The sequence below is a fragment of the Eurosta solidaginis genome, chromosome 2 (genome assembly GCF_040869045.1).
Source record: "Eurosta solidaginis isolate ZX-2024a chromosome 2, ASM4086904v1, whole genome shotgun sequence".
Classification (NCBI taxonomy): Eukaryota; Metazoa; Arthropoda; class Insecta; order Diptera; family Tephritidae; genus Eurosta; species Eurosta solidaginis.
The window spans coordinates 115,537,174-115,557,321 of NC_090320.1; the positions used below are offsets into that span (position 1 = coordinate 115,537,174).

The 20,148-nt window shown below is 39.2% G+C and overlaps 2 protein-coding genes and 1 long non-coding RNA gene across 10 annotated transcripts in view; 1 reads left to right on the plus strand and 2 right to left on the minus strand.

Moving 5' to 3' along the window:
• LOC137240174 (uncharacterized) overlaps positions 1-20,148 on the minus strand; it is a 479,876-nt gene that overhangs the window by 398,451 nt on the left and 61,277 nt on the right. The window lies entirely within an intron of this gene.
• LOC137240171 (uncharacterized) overlaps positions 1-20,148 on the plus strand; it is a 1,093,642-nt gene that overhangs the window by 122,252 nt on the left and 951,242 nt on the right. The window lies entirely within an intron of this gene.
• Positions 7,972-10,834, minus strand: LOC137240168 (uncharacterized). Its single transcript, XR_010949617.1, has 3 exons — positions 9,773-10,834; positions 9,458-9,714; positions 7,972-8,424 (listed from the first exon to the last, which is right to left on the minus strand). It is a non-coding gene; the product is annotated as an uncharacterized lncRNA (long non-coding RNA).

The following is a 20,148-nucleotide window of genomic DNA, read 5'->3' on the forward strand; positions in this document are numbered from 1 at the left end:
GGATCAAATATATGATATTTTACAGAGTGGTGTATGATAAACGCGACGCCGCCTCCATTTCCGCTCTCGCGATCTTTTCTGCGGACATTATACTCAGACCAGGTCTGCAATGCATATCTTGCTGTGAGTTTAGTCTCTTGAATCGCAGCAATGCGGATGTTGTCCCGCTTCATGAAATCGGGGGGAGAAGACGGTGGCAGGGGCTGATGCTCGGCATTGCTCCCGACTCTACTACGGATATTGTAGGTATGAGTGGGAGCAGCCGTGTGAGTTGGTGGCGCCGCGGGGCGCGAGCAGCATTGGGTACTTGTTGTGGCTTGCTGAGCAGCGGAGCTGCTGGAAGGTAGCGAGGGGGGCCCTAAGGCGCAAACTACGGGACATCCTAGGGCGTGAACAGCAAGGAGCCACAAAAGACTTATAGAAGTTACGTGGACGTCTGGTTTTGGGATCTAGCCCAGAAGAACCTGTCCGATGCAACCATCCCTTTCACGAGACACACTGACAAGAGTATGACTTTGTTTAATTTCTACATATCTAAGCTACCTTCACCACCGGAAGGAGTCACAATCGTTTCCTACGCCGATGACTGCGCAATAATGGCCACAGGCCCAGGCCCACAGATCGATGAGCTATGCAATAAAATAAACGGCTACCTACCTGATCTCTCCAGTTTTTTCGCCTCGCGAAACCTGACATTATCACCGACTAAATCTTCCGCGACCTTATTTACAACATGGACGTCCCAAATATCGACCATTTTGAACATCCATGTCGATGGCACTACGCTACCGACTGTCCTACACTCCAAAATCTTGGGTCTACATTCCCTCGCTGGCAATACCTGGGGAAAAGATAAAGAAACGCTCATAACTACATACAAAGCAATCAGCCAGCCGATTACGTGCTACGCGTCACCCATATGGTCGCGAAGCCTAAAAATTACCCAATGGAAGAAGTTACAGGCCTGCCAAAATACTGCTCTCAGAATTGCCACGGCTGTCTTATTATGTCCCCAGAACACCATCTGCATAATGAGGCGAGAATACTCCCCATCAGGGAGAGAAATGAGATGCTGACCAAACAGTTCCTGTTGAATACCCAGAAGCCTGAGCATCCCAATAGACATCTGATTGATGAACCAGCACCGCCTAGGGGCTTAAGTAGTCATCTTCGTAAGCATTTTGAGGAAATACGGCACCTGAGAACCCAGCCGTATGAAGCGAAAAAACACAAGCAGGTCCTTATTGAACTCCACAAACAGGCGTCGGACCTTTATGCCGGGAATTGCCCGGTGAATTCAGTACTCAAAGAAAAGTATCCAAAACTTGCGGAAGAGGAACGCATACTCCCCAGGGAAACGCGTGTCACTCTTGCTCAACTTCGTTCTGGATACTGTAACAGGTTAAACTCTTACCTATCCAGAATCAACCCCGATATACAAAATGTATGCCCCGCTTGCAATGTGTCCCCACATGACACCAACCACCTCTTTAATTGTAATGTGGAACCAACGCCTCTAACACCCCTTTCCTTATGGTCCACCCCTGTTGAAACAGCAAGTTTCCTTGGACTCCCGTTAGAGGATATTGATGACAATTTGTGATCGGTCGCGGCTGTTAGGTGGGGCGAAGCACTGCTACAACAACAACAACACAAGAGTATGACCGTCCTAAAAAGATTCTTTTCCGGCAGATGCAGCAAAACCATTTCTCAGGACCGGGGTCAGGCGTCGGACCCGGATTGATTTCGATAACTTCCCGGAGCAAGAGAATATGGAGCAGTCCCACTGCAAGGAGCTGCTGGGAGGATGACAATTTGTGGGAGGGACGCAACAAATTAAATGGGGTTACACTGAAATGGCAGTCCTTGGTGGGAAAAATCCCGAGTCGCTCCGGTATATAGAACTGACGGCCTTGGGAAGCGTCCAAGTATTTCAGTCGTCGTTTACGACAGGCATCCATATGGTTCACATTTTTGTTGCATTTGCATGTTAAATCTCTATCCGTATCTGGTTCATTGTGTATCATTGGAACGCGAGGATTGTTGTTCTCAAACTAGCTGTAAACTGAAAACCTTGATTACAGCACTTTTATGTTCTACTCTTACCAATCTGTCAAATGTCAAACGCAGCTATGCTTTCCTTTTTGTTCAGTAATTCTCTCGTCAAATCACTAATCTTCTTTATTATGCATCTTTCAGATTCTTTTATCACCACTCTTACCACAGTCCCTATTTTTGCTTCCTGCCTTACATGGCAATTCTAGGCCATATCTGATACTTTGTGACATTTTTGTTATTCGTCATAAAATGCACAGATATGCACAAATATGATGAGTTTAAAGCAGAAACAACAACAATGGTTAATAGGGTGGGTCGGTTTGTATGGACGAAAGTTAACCGATATCGCGCCATAGATTTTTCGATAAGATTTGGGCTCAGGAAAGAAAGTTCCACTACGCATAACCAAAAAAAATAATTTTCGAGCCTGCGAAATTTAATTTTTTTGACTTTTTTTCGACTTTGATTTTTAAGGTTTTTTTCATGACCTACTAAAAAATTTTCATATGTATACCCTGTCCGACCCAAAAATGTCCGCTAAAAACGTTGTCGATAACAGTTTTTTGAAAAAATATTTTTTGAAAAACTGTTATTGCCAACGATTTTAGCGGACATTTTTGGGTCGGACAGGGTATACATGAAAATTTTACAAGCAAATGAAGATTTTTTAGTAGGTCATGAAAAAAACTTTAAAAATCAAAGTCGAAAAAATTCAAGAAGATGATATTTCGCAGGCTCGACAATTATTTTTTGGGTATGCGTAGTGGAACTGAGGATAGGATCCTAAGCCCAAATCCTATTGAAAAATCGATGGCGCGATAAATCAACCCAGTCTAATGCTTATGTTTGACCACAGCGGCAGCGACGGCAGTAATGGTAACAACAATAATAGCCGCGTTTTTTTATACAATCGCATACGTTTACGTTTGCGCGTAAAAAAAAAACGGTTATCCTCGCTTAGATAATGCTTAGGAGACCCATCTAGCGGCAGTAGTTATATAACTAGCTACAGCACAGGGTGTAACGAAAAGCGGAGACACAAACCTCTGTTGTATGTCTGTGTATAACCTATAGTTGAATCAGTTGCGATGAATAGTGGACACGCATAGAATACGTAGAATTAGTATAGAGGGTGAAGCATAGACACATATTTCAGTAGGTGGCCAGCGGAATCCCGAAATCCCTACAGCCATTTTCGTCCCTTTCAGTTGTACCGATGCGGGCTTAGAGATCCACATGACCGTTGCCCGGGATATCACTATGGACCGGGAACCAGATAATATTAAGTATAAAATAGTTCGATGTTATCGCATGCGAGGTCAGGTACTCCAAGACCACCCTCGATCGCACTCTACTGAAACTCAAGGCCTTCATAGCCGCTTAGCTATCAGAGTAGATGTTAAAATCCCTAACCGTGGTAGCACTGGATAGCATTTCACCCACTGCATCCTTAATCGCAGCAACATCAGCTTGGAATACACTGCAGTGATCAGCCAACTTAGACTTACGGCTTCCATTTATTGACATTGACATAGAAACCCCCCCCCCCCCCCAACCTTTCTGTCCAATAGAGGGCAGTTATCATATAGTCCGTTCTGTCCAGGATAAAGTCGAACCTGATAATAGGGCTAGAGAGTCCGAAGTCAGAAAACCCATAGCCCATATCACGAAGCCTGCCTAACGACCGGGCTGCGGGCGCCTTTCCCGCAATATCTACTGGATGTATGTTCAGCATGACATTCAGTGCCAAGGTAGGTGTTGTTCTAAGAGCGCCACTGATACGATCAGCGCCGTCCGTTACATTGACACTAACATTTTGGAGGTGCTCGACATGTCCAGTGTTTTCCACCAGACCACCACCCCATAAAGCAGAATAGGTTTGACCACCATCGCATAAAGCCAGTGTACTACTCCTGGCGAGAGTCCCCATATCTTTCCGATCGCAACCTTCATGGCCCTATTTTCCACCCTATCAGAAAGTAACAGCGGTACCCCTCCAATCGAGAGAGTTATGAAATCGGGCATCTTATATCTCCTTGTAAAAAGAACCAATGCCGTTTTTCCCGTGTTGACCACCAGTCCACATGATTCAGCCCACTTAGCCACAGTATCCAGGTTGCCCTGCAGAGTATCGCGCAGAGTGCCCCGAAATTTGCCCCTGTCTAGGATAGCAAGGTCATCTGCATAGGCAACCACCCGACAGCCATTGGCTTCCAGCTCCACAAGAAGCTCGATGACTACCACAACCCAGAGCAGAGGAGATAGGACACCCCCCTGTGGCGTGCCCGTGTACACCTTCCTCTCAATTATTGCCCCTCCACACTCCGCTCCGATAGTTCTCCTGTAGAGAAGTTTGTTAATAAACCAGAACTCCCTCGACTTCAATTCAATTCAATTTTATTAAATATTTTGCTTACACCTATGGCATAGTGAATAATATTCCAAAAAACAAAAGTAAAAATAATATTACAGCGAATATAAAAATACTATAGGTATGAGAAAAGTTAAGGCATTTTATATGTTAAGCTTAACATAGCGCTAAATACCAATATCTACTAGTTAAAAAAATACAGTGGGGTGGCTTTAAAGAGTTAAATAAATTGTAAAATTCAAATTAAAATTCAAAGTAAAAAAAGAAGGAAAAAAAAACTTAAAAATAAACAAGTAAGGAAGGCTAAGTTGGGGTGTAACCGAACATTACATACTCTGCTGAGAGCTATGGAAACAAAATAAGGGAAAATCACCATGTAGGAAAATTAACCTAGGGTAACCCTGGAAAGTGTTTGCATGGCATGTGTATCAAATGGAAGGTATTAAAGAGTATTTTAAGAGGGAGTAGGCCATAGTTCTATGGGTGGACGCCATGTAGGGATATCGCCATAAAGGTGGATCAGGGCTGACTCTAGAATTTGTTTGTACGATATGGGTATCAAATGAAGGGTGTTAATGAGTATTTTAAAAGGGTGTGGGCTTAGTTCTATAGGTGGACGCCTTTTCGAGATATCGCCATAAAGGTGGACCAGGGGTGACTCTAGAATTTGTTTGTACGATATGGGTATCAAATGAAAATTGTTAATGAGTATGTTAAAAGGGAGTGGGCCTTAGTTCTATAGGTGGACGCCTTTTCGTGATAACGCCATAAAGGTGGACCAGTGTGACTCTAGAATTTGTTTGTACGATATGGGTATCAAATGAAAAGTGTCAATGAGCACTATAAAAGGGCATAGGCCTTATTTCTATAGGTGGAGTCCTTTTCGAGATATCGCCATAAAGGTGGACCAGCGTGACTGTAGAATTTGTTTGTACGATATGGGTATCAAATGAATGGTGTTAATGAGTATTTTAAAAGGGTGTGGGCCTTAGCTCTAGAGTTGTACGCCTTTTCGAGATATCGCCATAAAGGTGGACCAGGGGTGACTCTATAATTTGTATGTAAGATATGGGTATCAAATGAAAGGCGTTAATGGGTATTTTAAAAGGGCGTGGGCTTTAGTTCTATAGGTGGACGCCTTTTCGAATTATCGCCATAAAGGTGGACCACGGGTGCTAAATCCGTTTGAACGATATGGGTATCAAATGAAAAGTTTTAATGGGTATTTTAAAAGGGAGTGGGCCTTAGTTCTATAGGTAGACGCCTTTTCGAGATATCGCCATACAGATGGACCAGCGTGACTCTAGAATTTGTTTGTACGATATGGGTATCAAATGAAAGGTGTTAATGAGTATTTCAAAATGGCGTGGGCCTTAGTTCTATAGGTGGACGCCTTTTAGAGATATCGCCATAAAGGTGAACCATCGTGGCTCTAGAATTTGTTTGTACGATATGGGTATCAAATGAAAGGTGTTAATGGGTATTTTAAAAGGGCTTGGGCCTTAGCTCTATAGGTGGACGCCTTTTCGAGATTTCGCCATAAAGGTGGGCCAGGGGTGAACCTAGGATTTGTGTGTACGATATGGGTGTCAAATGAAAGGTGTTAATGAGTATTTTAAAAGGGTGTGGGCCTTAGTTCTATAGGTGGACGGCTTTTCGAGATATCACCATAAAGGTGGACCAGTGGCGACTCTATAATTTGTTTGTAAGTTATGGGTATCAAATGAAAGGGGTTAATGAGTATTTTAAAAGGGCGTGGGCCTTAGTTCTATAGGTGGACGCCTTTTCGAGATATCGCCATAAAGGTGGACCAGGGGTGACTCTAGAATTTGTTTGTACGATGTGGCTATCAAATGAAAAGTTTTAATGAGTATTTTAAAAGGGAGTGGGCCTTAGTTCTATAGGTGGACGCCTTTTCGAGATATCGCCATAAAGGTGGACCAGGGGTGCCTCTAGGATTTGTTTGTACGATATGGGTATCAAATGAAAGGTGATAATGAGTATTTTAAAAGGGTGTGGGCCTTAGTTCTATAGGTGGACGCCTTTTCGAGATATCGCCATAAAGGTGGACCAGGGGTGACTCTAGAATTTGTTTGTACGATATGGGTATCAAATGGAAAGTGTTAATGAGTATTTTAAAAGGGCGTGGGCCTTAGTTCTATAGGTGGACGCCTTTTCGAGATATCGCCATAAAGGTGGACCAGGGGTGCCTCTAGGATCTGTTTGTACGATATGGGTATCAAATGAAAGGTGTTAATGAATATTTTAAAATGGCGTGGGCCTTAGCTCTATATAAACTGTGTGAGAACTATTTATTTTTTAAAATAACCGAACCTAAGGTTTGTAGTCTGACAACACTTAAAATAATTTTTCTTCAATTTCCTTTATTGACTACAAAATAAATTTGTCAAATAAAAGACACACTGATACAATAACAACATATATTTTTTATTTGGCACAACAAATGCATTTCGGGCAGACCTGCTGTCCATCACCAGCGACGCGTTACTTATTTTGTAGTCAATAAAGGAAATTGAAGAAAAATCATTTTAAGTCTTAGCTCTATAGTTGGACGCCTTTTCGAGATATCGCCATAAACGTGGACCAGGGGTGACTTTAGTATTTGTTTGTACGATATGGGTATCAAATGGAAAGTGTTAATGAGTATTTTAAAAGGGAGTGGGCCTTAGTTCTATAGGTGGACGCCTTTTCGAGATATCGCCATAAAGGTGAACCAGTGGCGACTCTATAATTTGTTTGTACGATATGGGTATCAAATGAAAAGTGTTAATGAGTATTTTAAATGGGAGTGGGCCTTAGATCTGTAGGTGGACGCGTTTTCGAGATATCGCCATAAAGGTGGACCAGGGTTGACTCTAAGATTTGTTTGTATAATATGGGTATCAAACGAAATGTGTTAATGAGTATTTTAAAAGGCCGTGGACCTTAGTTCTATAGGTGGACGCCTTTTCGAGATATCGCCATAAAGGTGGACCAGGGGTGACTCTAGAATTTGTTTGTAAGATATGGGTATCAAATGAAAGGTGTTAATGAGTATTGTTGATGTTGCTGGAAATTTGGGTGACACTAATTTAGATCCGGCTGGTCCTAGGTTGGTTACTGCCGTGCCGCCCCGACGGGCAATTTTCGTATCAAGATTGCATCCATCTCTGACGGAGTCTGATGTCGTTAATTATATCTTAGCTAAGATTAATAGTACAGGTTCTATTAACATTAGTGCACATAAATTTGTTTTTAAGTATGTGAGGGATTTTTCTTCATTTAAAATATCAGTTCCAGATGTATATTTTGATATGGTTCTTGATAAATCTTTTTGGCCTATACATTCGGTGGTACATTTGTACACCACAAAGTCGAAGGTTGAGCCTCGCGCACGTATAGTTTCAAAAAACTTGATTACCAGCCCTGCAAATACGATTCAAAAGTAACTATTCACTATCAGAATGTTCGTGGTTTACGTTCTAAATTAAATGCATTTTACCTTAACAGTTTTACTTTTACTGCGGAAGTGATCGCTTTCACAGAGACTTGGCTAAAACCTGATAATTTAAATTCGGAGTTATTTTCAAATGACTACGTTGTTTTTCGGTGTGATCGTCAATCGAGAGCAGGCGGTGTCCTGATAGCTGTATTGTCCAGTATTTCTACTGAATTGTTGAGCTTTGAGGACGCGCTTGACATTGAATTCATAGCTGTAAAGCTCTTTTTCCCGAATTTTTTCTTATATATTTCTTGTTCCTACATACCGCCTCGGTCAGATATGTACGTTTATGATTGCCATAAAGCAGTTATCCACAGCCTTCATTCTCGTTTGCGTGATAACGATCGCCTAGTGGTTCTTGGGGACTTTAATTTACCATACGTTAGTTGGATTGGCAACGATGATTCAAACTTTTTGACTCCTGTTACTCAGCATGATTTCATTGGTTCGCTTATGGAATTGCCGCTAGTTCAGATTAATAACGTTGTGAACTCTAAAAATAAGTTGTTAGATTTAGTTTTTGGTGATAGTTCAATAGGTACTGGTCTCAGTCGAATCCCTGCCTTATCCCTGCCTGAAGATCCCTTGCACCCTACACTTGAGGTTACACTGGACAATCTACTGCCTACGATTAATTTCATGGAAGTGTTATGTCGTTCTCGTTCGAGATGTTTTAAAAAGGCTAACTTTGATTTGCTTAATCAACTGTTAGCTTCCCACGATTGGTCTGACCTTTATGCTTGTACTGATGTTGAGACTGCCACGTCTATTTTTTATAGTTACCTTAGTGACTTTATTAATCGTTGCGTTCCGGTTCATTTTGTTAAGGCTAAGAGTAGTAAACCACCTTGGTTCTCGAGGCAACTTGCTAACCTGAACAATATTAAATCGAGGCTCTATAAGCGTTTTAAAAGATCCGGTTCTTCTGAAGATTTTTCTAAATATTTAGTTGCCCGTTCCAATTTCCAACGCCTGAATCAAAACTGCTACAAGTCGTATTTAACAAGATGCAAAATTGAGTTTTTTAAAAATCCTAAAAAATTTTACGGGTTTGTTAATTCAAAGCGCAGATCTTCGGGATTTCCATCATCTTTGTCTTTGGGTGGCGAGAATGCTAGCCTTGACCATGATATTGCCGACTTATTCGCAGACTTTTTCAAATCGACCTATTCTTCAACCTGTACCCAAACCGGTAGTTATCCGTTCGAGATAGTTAGTTCTAACTGTATTCTCAATCCAGTCATTGACAGTGCCACTGTACTTCAGAGTTTTTTAGCTCTGAAACCGATTTTTTCTCCAGGGCCCGATGGTATTCCTGGCTGTATGCTTAAGTTCTGTGCTGTGAACTTAACAGAACCGATCGTAAAATTGTTCAATTTATCTTTGCAATCAGCGTCATTTCCATCAATTTGGAAACAGTCGTTTATCATACCTCTGCACAAGAAGGGTAGTAGATCTAATATTGAGAATTATAGGGGAATTGCTAAGCTTTCAGCTATTCCTAAAACCTTTGAACAAATAATTACCTGTCAGCTTCAACATTCGTGTACTTCCATATTATCACCCTTTCAGCATGGGTTTGTGAGATGTAGGTCAACCACCACAAACCTACTTGAGTTTACCTCTTTAGTTCGGGATGGTTTTTTGGCTTGCAAGCAAACTGATGTGATTTATACGGATTTTAGTAAAGCTTTTGATTCAGTGAATCACGAACTTCTGATTCTGAAGCTTGATTTACTGGGCTTTCCGAAGAGTCTGACTTCATGGCTCTCAAGCTATCTTTCTAATAGAACCCAAAAGGTGCTTTATAAAAATATTATTTCAAAATCAATTCATGTTACCTCTGGTGTACCTCAGGGCAGTCATTTAGGCCCATTGCTTTTTACTCTTTTTATAAATGATCTGCCACAGATTTTGAATCATTCACGAGCTCTAATGTATGCCGATGATGTAAAAATTTGCTATACATGCTTGCCTTCGGAGTTAACTCGCTCAAATCTACTTCAGGTTGATTTGGACTCATTTCAACGCTGGTGTACAATTAATGCATTAGTTCTAAACTGTTCCAAATGTAAGTTCATGACATTTCATCGCGTGAAGCCTGTCCTGTCGTCTTATGCACTTTATGGCACTCTTATGGAGCGTATATCTTCGATTAACGATTTAGGGGTTCTGTTTGACTCGAAACTGAGCTTCAACTCACATATTTCTGCTATTACTAATAAAGCAATGGGTACCCTTGGTTTTGTGAAACGCTGGGCTAAGGAGTTCAAGGATCCGTATCTGACCAAAGTCCTCTACACTTCGCTGGTCCGCCCAATACTTGAGTATTGCTCGTGTGTTTGGTGTCCATTATATATTACTCATATAAAGCGTATTGAGTCTGTGCAGAAACAATTTTTAATTTTTGCTCTACGGGCCTTTAACTGGGACTCAAATCTTCATCTTCCGTCTTATAGAAGTAGACTTCTTCTCATTAATTTGCCAACTCTGGAAAATCGTAGAATATTACTCGGGGTAATGTTCCTGCATAAGCTAATTCTAGGTGAGGTTGACTCCTCTGAGCTGCTAAGTCGATTGAGCTTTGCAGTTCCTGCTAGGACGTCCAGACACTACGTGCCCTTCCATTTACCCCTGTGTCGTAGAAATTTTGACAAAAATGATCCTATACGTGTTTGGTGCTCGTACTATAACGACTTGTATAATTGCATTAGTATCGAATGTTCGTTTGTTGCCTTACGCAATGATATACTTTTCAGTCTCAACTGATATCTTAAAGTTTATTTGTTTAATTTGTAATGATAGTTTAATTTTAGTTCTTGTTCAATGTTAAAATAAATTGTAAATTTTTAATTTATTCCATTTTTAATTCTATACTTGTATATATTTTTACGCTATCTTTTTTTTTATATTACTTTCCTTTGTATTTTGTTAGTCGACCACTCTTGTTAGTTGACTTTAAATAATTAAATAATTAAATAAATAAATAAATAAAAGGGTGTGGGCCTTAGTTCTATAGGTGGACGCCTTTTCGAGATATCGCTATTAAGGTGGACCAGGGGTGACTCTATGTGTTTGTGCAATATGGGTATCAAACGAAAGGTGTTAATGAGTATTTTAAAAGGGCGTGGACCATAGTTCTATAGGTTGACGCCTTTTCGAGATATCGCCATAAACGTGGACCAGGGGTGACTCTAGAATTTGTTTGTACGATATGGGTATAAAATGAAAAGTGTTAATGAGTATTTTCAATGGGAGTGGGCCTTAGTTGTATAGGTGGCCGAGTTTTCGAGATATCGCCATAAAGGTGGACCAGGGTTTACTCTAGGATTTGTTTGTATAATATGGGTATCAAACGAAAGGTGTTAATGAGTATTTTAAAAGGGTTTTGTCCTTAGTTCTATAGGTGGACGCCTTTTCGAGATATCGCCATAAAGGTGGACCAGGGGTGACTCTAGAATTTGTTTGTAAGATATGGGTATCAAATGAAAGGTGTTAATGAGTATTTTAAAATGGTGTGGACCTTAGTTCTATAGGTGGACGCCTTTTCGAGATAGCGCCATAAATGTGGACCAGGGCTGACTCTAGAATTTGTTTGTACGATATGGGTATCAAATGAAAAGTGTTAATGAGTATTTTAAAAGGGAGTGGGCTTAGTTCTATAGGTGGACGCCTTTTCGAGATATCGCCATAAAGGTGGCCCAGGGGTGACTCTAGAATTTGTTTGTACGATATGGATATCAAATGAAAGGGGTTAATGAGTACTTTAAAATGGCGTGAGCCTTAGCTCTATAGTTGGACGCCTTTTCGAGATATCGCCATAAAGGTGGACCAGAGGTGACTCTAGAATTTGTTTGTACGATATGGGTATCAAATGAAAAGTGTTAATGAGTATTTTAAAAGGGAGTGGGCCTTAGTTCTATAGGGGGACGCCTTTTCGAGATATCGCCATAAAGGTGGACTAGCGTGACTCTAGAATTTGTTTGAACGATATGGATATCAAATGAATGGTGTTAATGAGTATTTTAAAAGGGTGTGGGCCTTAGCTATAGAGTTGGATGCCTTTTCGAGATATCGCCATAAAGGTGGACCAGGGGTGACTCTAGAATTTGTTTGTAAGATGAATGAGAATGAAAAGTGTTAATGAGTATTTTAAAAGGGAGTGGGCCTTAGTTCTATAGGTGGACGACTTTTCGAGATATCGCCATAAAGGTGGACCAGGGGTGACTCTAGAATTTGTTTGTTCGATATGGATATCAAATGAAATGTGTTAATGAGTATTTTAAATGGGAGTGGGCCTTAGTTCTATAGGTGGACACGTTTTCGAGATATCGCCATAAAGGTGGACCAGGGTTGACTCTAGGATTTGTTTGTATAATATGGGTATCAAACGAAAGGTGATAATAAGTATTTTAAAAGGGAGTGAGCCTTAGTTCTATAGATGGACGCCTTTTCGAGATATCGCCATAAAGGTGGGCCAGAGGTGACTCTAGAATTTGTTTGTTCGATGTGGGTATCAAATGAAATGTCTTAATGAGTATTTTAAATGGGAGTGGGCCTTAGTTCTATAGGTGGACACGTTTTCGAGATATCGCCATAAAGGTGGACCAGGGTTGACTCTAGGATTTGTTTGTATAATATGGGTATCAAACGAAAGGTGTTAATGAGTATTTTAAAAGGGCGTGGACCTTCGTTCTATAGGTGGAATTCTTTTCGAGATATCGCCATAAGGGTGGACCAGGGGTGACACTAGAATTTGTTTGTAAGATATGGGTATCAAATGAAAGGTGTTAATGATTATTTTAAAAGGGTGTGGGCCTTAGTTCTATAGGTGGACGCCTTTTCGAGATATCGCTATTAAGGTGGACCAGGGGTGACTCTATGTGTTTGTACAATATGGGTATCAAACGAAAGGTGTTAATGAGTATTTTAAAAGGGAGTGGGCCTTAGTTCTATAGGTGGACGCCTTTTCGAGATATCGTTATAAATGTCGACCAGAGTTGACTCTAGAATGCGTTTATACAATATGGGTATCAAACGAATGGTGATAATGAGTATTTTAAAAGGGAGTGGGCCTTAGTTCTATAGGTAGACGCCTTTTCCAGATATCGCCATAAAGGTGGACCAGGGGTGACTCTGTAATGTGTTTGTACGATATGGGTATCAAATTAAAGGTATTAATGAGGGTTTTAAAAGGAAGTGGTGGTAGTTGTATATGTGAAGGCGTTTTCGAGATATCGACCAAAATGTGGACCAGGTTGACCCAGAACATCATCTGTCGGGTATCGCTAATTTATTTATATATTTAATACCACGAAAAGTATTCCTGCCAAGATTCCAAGGGATTTTGATTTCGCCCTGCATAACTTTTTCATTTTCTTTTACTTAATATGGTAGTTGTCATTTGGTATTTGCCATTTTGCAAAGTTTTTTTCTAAATTTATATTTTGCGTCAATAAACCAATCCATTTACCATGTTTCATCCATTTTTTCGTATTTGGTATAGAATTATGGAATTTTTTTTTATTTTCCATAACTTTCGATATCGAAATATTGGGCGTGGTCATAGTCGGATTTCGGCCATTTTTACAGATACCATTTTTTACAGAATACAAACTGAGTTCAGATAAGTACGTAAACGGAGTTTAGTAAAGATATATCGATTTTTGCTCAAGTTATCGTGTTAACGGCCGAGCGGAAGGACAGACGGTCGACTGTGTATAAAAACTGGGCGTGGCTTCAACCGATTTCACCCTTTTTCACAGAAAACAGTTATCGTCATATAATCTAAACCCCTACCAAATTTCACAGGGGTTGGTAAATTTTTGTTCGACTTATGGCATAAAAAGTATCCTAGACAAATTAAATGAAAAGGGCGGAGCCACGCCCATTTTGAAATTTTCTTTTATTTTTGTATTTTATTGCACATATCATTACTGGAGTCGAATGTTGACATAATTTACTGATATACTGTAAAGATATTAAATTTTTTGTTATTAAAATTTGACTTTAAAAAAAAATTTTTTAAAGTGGGCGTGGTCGTTCTCCGGGTTTGCTGATTTTTATTAAGCATATATATAGTAATAGGAGTTACGTTCCTGCCAAATTTCATCATGATATCTTCAACGACTGCCAAATTACAGCTTGCAAAACTTTTAAATTACCTTCTTTTAAAAGTGAGCGTTGCCACGCCCATTGTCCATAAGTTTACTAATTTTCTATTCTGCGTCATAAGTTCAACTTATCTACCAAGTTTCATCGCTTTATCCGTCTTTGTTAATGAATTATCGCACTTTTTCGGTTTTCGAAATTTTCTTTTAAATAATAAAGGTCTCTTACTGGAATAATCTGTAAACTCCTAAAGAGCTCTCTTGAGGGATGCGTCCGATTTACCTTGCATATTTTTCGGATAGCACACTTTTGCAATATTAATAAAGGTTGGATCTTGTTTAGCCTAGCACCTCCCCAGCAAATGATACTATATAGCAATTTTCTGTGAAATAATGAGTAGTAGACTGTTTTTATGGTGCTTTTTGAGCAGTAACTTCTGAGGTGGTAGAGGCAGCTTAATGAAAATTTCAGATATTGTTTTAAACGCGTTATGTGGTTGCACCAATTCATGTTTTTGTCTAGGGTGAGGCCTAGATACTGGAATTCATCTACCGTGTCAATTACAAAGCAATTGTACTACAATGTACATGAGAATTAAAAGTATTGGTTTTTAATTCAGGACACAAGTGTTTGTGTAGGACAGAGCATTTTTTAAGTAATACGAACGTGGCCAAATCGCCACGTAGTAGTCCGCCGTGGCCACGTAGTAATCATATCTGACCACAACTAAATTTCGAAAATGCGTGAACAACACCTAACTGAAATAATGTTAGACATTTTCTGAACATACATGATTGGCGGCCACCGTGGTGTGAAGGTAGCGTGCTCCGCCTACCACACCGTATGCCCTGGGTTCACACCCCGGGCAAATCAACATCATAATTTTAGAAATAAGGTTTTTCAATTAGAAGACAATTTTTCTAAGCGGGGTCGCCCCTCGGCAGTGTTTAGCAAGCGCTCCGGGTGTATTTCTGCCATGAAAAGCTCTCAGTGAAAACTCATCTGCCGTTCGGAGTCGGCTTAAAACATGTAGGTGCTGTCCGGCCAATTTGTAGGGAAAATCAAGAGGAGCACGACGCAAATTGGAAGAGAAGCTCGGCCTTAGATCCCTTCGGAGGTTATCGCGCCTTACATTTATTTATTTACATGATTTCCCCAAAATGTCAAAAAATATATAACTTGCTAATTATAATGAAGTTTTTTGGTGCTAATCGAAGAAATTTATCAACGAATGAATGATAGTTCATCAAATATACTCTGAATAAGGATTTATATGGAAAAGAACATAGATACTCACGACTTCCGTGACATATATAAATTCTACAAATTCTGCACGTGCTCGAGGATTTTTGTCAGCATATAATAAAAAAATTTTGGGCAAGTATATAATAAGTTGGATATGAAAAATAACTATTCCTGGGATTACTTGTTTTATTGCAAATGCTTTGGTATGAGTGAGTCACAACCACGGTTGCACAGCATGTTTTCTTTGGACCAAAAATGGACCAAAACTCAAAAAAAAGGACCAGATTTATTTTTTTCTTATTTATTGATACACAAACAATGTAATTAATAAATTAATATAGCAATAACAAAAAAGTGCTTAAATTCACATTGCACGTTAAACAATTTTGAAATACATTTCATTACATATAGGTGAATTTTTCAGTATTATACACATATTTATATTAAAATATTTAGGAGTTCAAAGTTTTCGATACAAAATACTTATTTTGGTAGGCCACAATACTTCGATGTGGTATAATAAAAATGACAATTCGTCTATTAAATGATATGATTATAAAATCACAAACCGCCATCTTTACGAAAAAACTTCCGAAAAAAATTTTTGTCGGAGTACAATGTGAGATCAGGTTCTCGGTAACGCCTCTCTTTCTTGCGAAGGAACTCCGCTACAGCTGGCCTTGGATCATATAAAGCTGTACCTACTCCATTCAGTGCCACAAACATTCTCGAGTTCATGGTCTCATCTGAAGTTGACATTCAGTGGTTTGATTTAATTTGATTATAATGAGAAATCACTTTCTCAGCAATCATGGAGTGAGGTGAAGTGACCAGTAAAGAGCACAACAGTTTCTGCAAAATCCCACATGTTACTGGTATCAGTCGAAGCAGCTTATGCGACATTTTTGCACCTTCGTCTGAAGTATCGAGATCTCTGATTTCTTGGATTGCTGGCCAACAATCGCAAACATTTGATGAAAAGTCGGAAACTTTTTCTTCGCCAAAAATGGTTTCGCCCAAGAATCGAACCTCTTGAATCATTTCTGCTGTGGTTTTCGCCATTAGAAATGTAGAAAATATTTTGATCAGCTCATTTTCTTCAATGTTGAGCCGGATGTCAAGAAAATTGATGAACGCTGATATTATTTCGACTCGGAGTGCCGTCCATGATCGGGTGTCTGTTATGACGAGAGAATGCGATACTTTGCGTCTTTTCCTGTCGTTTTCTTCATTGTGAGTGTTGTCTTGTAAATTTTTTTGGTGTAAAGAAACTTCTCTTCCGGTTCACCTGGATATGGACCCTGGAGCAGGAGTTTCAATTTTCTGAGAGCGTTTTGTTTCAAAGTTAAAACATCGGGCAGAATCAGACGCCCTTTCTGGAGATTTTTTTGCAAATCTTTTATGATCAATAAAACATCTGCCATCAAGCATGTTTGGAGAAGTTGTTGAAATTCCGATTTGATCCAAGTATTAAGCATCCCAACTGCTACATTCTTGTCTATCAGTGAACCTCGAGTTTTTGAGAAATGTCGCCAGTACTTAAAACATCCCGGTAAATTGTGTAAAACTGCAGTGATCAAATTATTGGCATATTCGACAAATCTTACTTCAAAGTAACCTGGGAATGAACAATATTCTGGGCAAAATTTTTGCATTTCCTTCAGTTTCGAAGGTGATGTACGAAAATATTTGGCCACAGCTGTGGTATTGCTCAGCCAAAGTTTCATTTCAGGAACCGTTGCAAGTGCTGATTCCATCGCAAGGTCAGATCTATGACAGAGACACCAAACTGTCATCAGTTTGTGTCCTAAGTGATCTTCGAGAAGTTTCCACAGGCCCGCTCCAGATCCTGTATTAGCAGCTTCACCATCAGTCGTAACTCACACTAATGCATCAGTTGGAACGTTAGTTGCCTCACACGACGTAACTGTAGCTTCAATTAATCCTCCAGCACCTGTCTTTTCTGGTTGCCTCGCTCCGATGAAGAGATTTTCGACGACTGTTGGATTTTCCTTGGTCACGTACCTTGCGACGATATATTTCATGTCTTTGTTCTGACGATCAACACTCCCATCAATTTGTAAAGACACGCAAATTACAGATTTGAGTGTTTCTCCAATTTTTCTCATCTCCAACTCTCCCACGATGTGAAGCATTTCAGCATAAACCACTGGATCTCTATAATGAAGACTTGATGTGGTAGGCTGAAAATCGTCAAGTTGAATATCCCAGTCATTTGCATCGTTTAGTTGTGTTTGTATTGATTTTGCGCGTATTGTTGCAAGCGAACTAGCGGGCCGCGATCGAGCTGTGGGTGTTTCCAACCATGAATCATTGTAGACATCCAGACATAATGAAATTAGATCATTTACTACTCCCGCACGATGTTTTTTCATAGTATTTACCCATGGATGTTTTTCGGACTGTTGCTTCCATAATTCAGTCGACTTTTGAGCTTCTGCTGCAACGGAGTGGACACTGGACTCAATGTGATCGACAATTCTCTTAAATTTTTGTTCCCCGTCAACTCGAATTCCTTAGCAAGAGGAACTGTTCCTCTTTGAGATACTTTGGCGGCTTGAGTTTTGAATTATCTGCAGATTGAACAGCAAATAAATGGTCGATTTCTTTTTCCATCAAGTTGGATTGTTTTTTGAAGAAATCCATAGTTTTGCAACATCCATGACAGGTCTAATTTGTAGCCTTTGTACCACGTGCCGGATGTCGTTTTTGATGTCCCTGGTGCTTCATCATCAACATCAACTGAAAAAATATATAATAAACCTAAAGTAAATTTTCCCATTCCACTATTCTCCTGCCAACATTAATATAAATACAGAATAAAAAATTTTGAAGTCAAAAAAGTTTTGAAATAAAATAGTAGTCAGTGTCTAGCTTAGCTGTTCCAGTCCGAACTTAGTTCAAAAAATTCAGAGAAAATACAGAAAAAGGGTTTTTTAAAAAAGGGAGAACGTACAGATGTAGCGCATGACACGAGTTTTATTTTTTTGTGGCAGAAAAATTCTCCTGTCTTGCAGCTTGCAGTTTCACAAAAATAATCTACCATGTTAAATAAAAAGAATACATCAACACACCCTAGCGCAGTAATAACGATTTGTCTCATGTGTGCCACCTACAGTCACAGCTAGAGATCGGCAATATAAGGGAAAATAATCAGATATTTACTGAAAATATGATACAATAATATTTATTCAATATTTTTTTATTTTGATTTAAAAATTGCAAGATGATGATTTTTCTTTTCATACTGTGATTTTCCATGTACATACAGGGTGTATCACAGTCAACAATCAATATTTAAGGAGTTTGTAGTTTCCAAATTCTAAGTCAATTTTCCCTTTGCAATTTTTTAAATTACTCAAAATTAAAAAAGTTATTGATGCTTAAAGTTTAAACAATAAATGCGCTGTCTTAACAAGTGGGGGTCGACTTCAAAGACCAAACTTTTCCCAAATTTTCTTCATATTATTCTGAGTCGAACAGTCCTTTGCTACTTTTCGCTATGAACTGCATAAGGACGTTTTTCGGGTTTACTCTATTCTTCAACCACGCTTTTTCTATTTTTTTTCTAATTTTTGAGACCTATTTTGGTTTTGGATTAGGGCATTAAACTAGACAATTACAATTTTTTGTGATACATATTTAAGATATCTACAACGTAAAGAGCAAAACTCACATTTATTAACCGTTAACAATGTTTTTGAATTAGTCCAAACGCAAAACCTTCAATATCTCACTTTCAAAAATAACGGCTCATATAATACAATCATTTTCAATGAGCAAGATTCGTAAACACTCACCGATAATTTCATTCTCTTTAAATTGAGGAGAACTGTCCCCATCTTCGTTATTCGCTTTTATAGCTTTTTTGGAATCGTCCTAAACACATACGAAAACAGACAATAAGCTTTATCGGTGAATTACAGGTGTCGAAAAAATGTATCAGTGAAATATGTACTTACTCTCTTCAGGTCATTATTTCCTTTGTTTTGATCTTGATTCGTCGAGGTCTTCAAATCAACTTTTTTTAACCACTTATCAACAGTCGACATCTCATTGCAGTTTCTCAATTTCTTTGCAGTAGCAAATAATTGAATGACGAAAATTTAACAAACGAGAGTCAACAATAAATAAACGTCAGAAAACAGAATTGACACAAGGAAGCATCTAAACAGCTGACTGCAACACAATACGATACAATACCCTGCTAGACACCTGTCAGCTGCTATTTACATCATGATTTACCATCATGTTCTTAATGGCAATATTCAAAAGCTGACCGGTATGGTCAGTCATGTCTAGCAGGGTACAGTAGTTGGCAGCACATGTCATATGTTGAAAAGGCGCGTTGATTCAGATATCAAATAAAATACGCGTCTTCTCAAAATCGACGTTACGAAAAAAAATTCTTTTGCATTAAATGCATAAAATTGCTACACTAACACTACATGTAGAATAAGTGCTTTAATTTGCTCCAAACCAATCTTCCTCGTTCACGTGTATAAATTTCATAAAATCTCCTATTAAGAAGACTTGGAAGACTTTCTCTTTTCGTCCTTCTTCCTTTCAACTGCTTCCCGTTATACGCGTTTCTCTTACACTACAGTAGGTTCCGAGTCAACATATAATGTTTTCAGACTCGCGCATGTATGTTGGCCACCTAGTGAAAAATCCTTAAAAAATGCCCTGGTGTAGGAGAAAACATTCGTAACCTGAAGAATGAAAAGTTATGTGTATATATGCCGATAGCCTCGAGGTCAAACTAAAAAACATTAGCTTGGTTTTACTGCTAATTAGGAGCTTGTGTTTCGCAAAACAAAGTTCTTAACAGAGAAGCGTC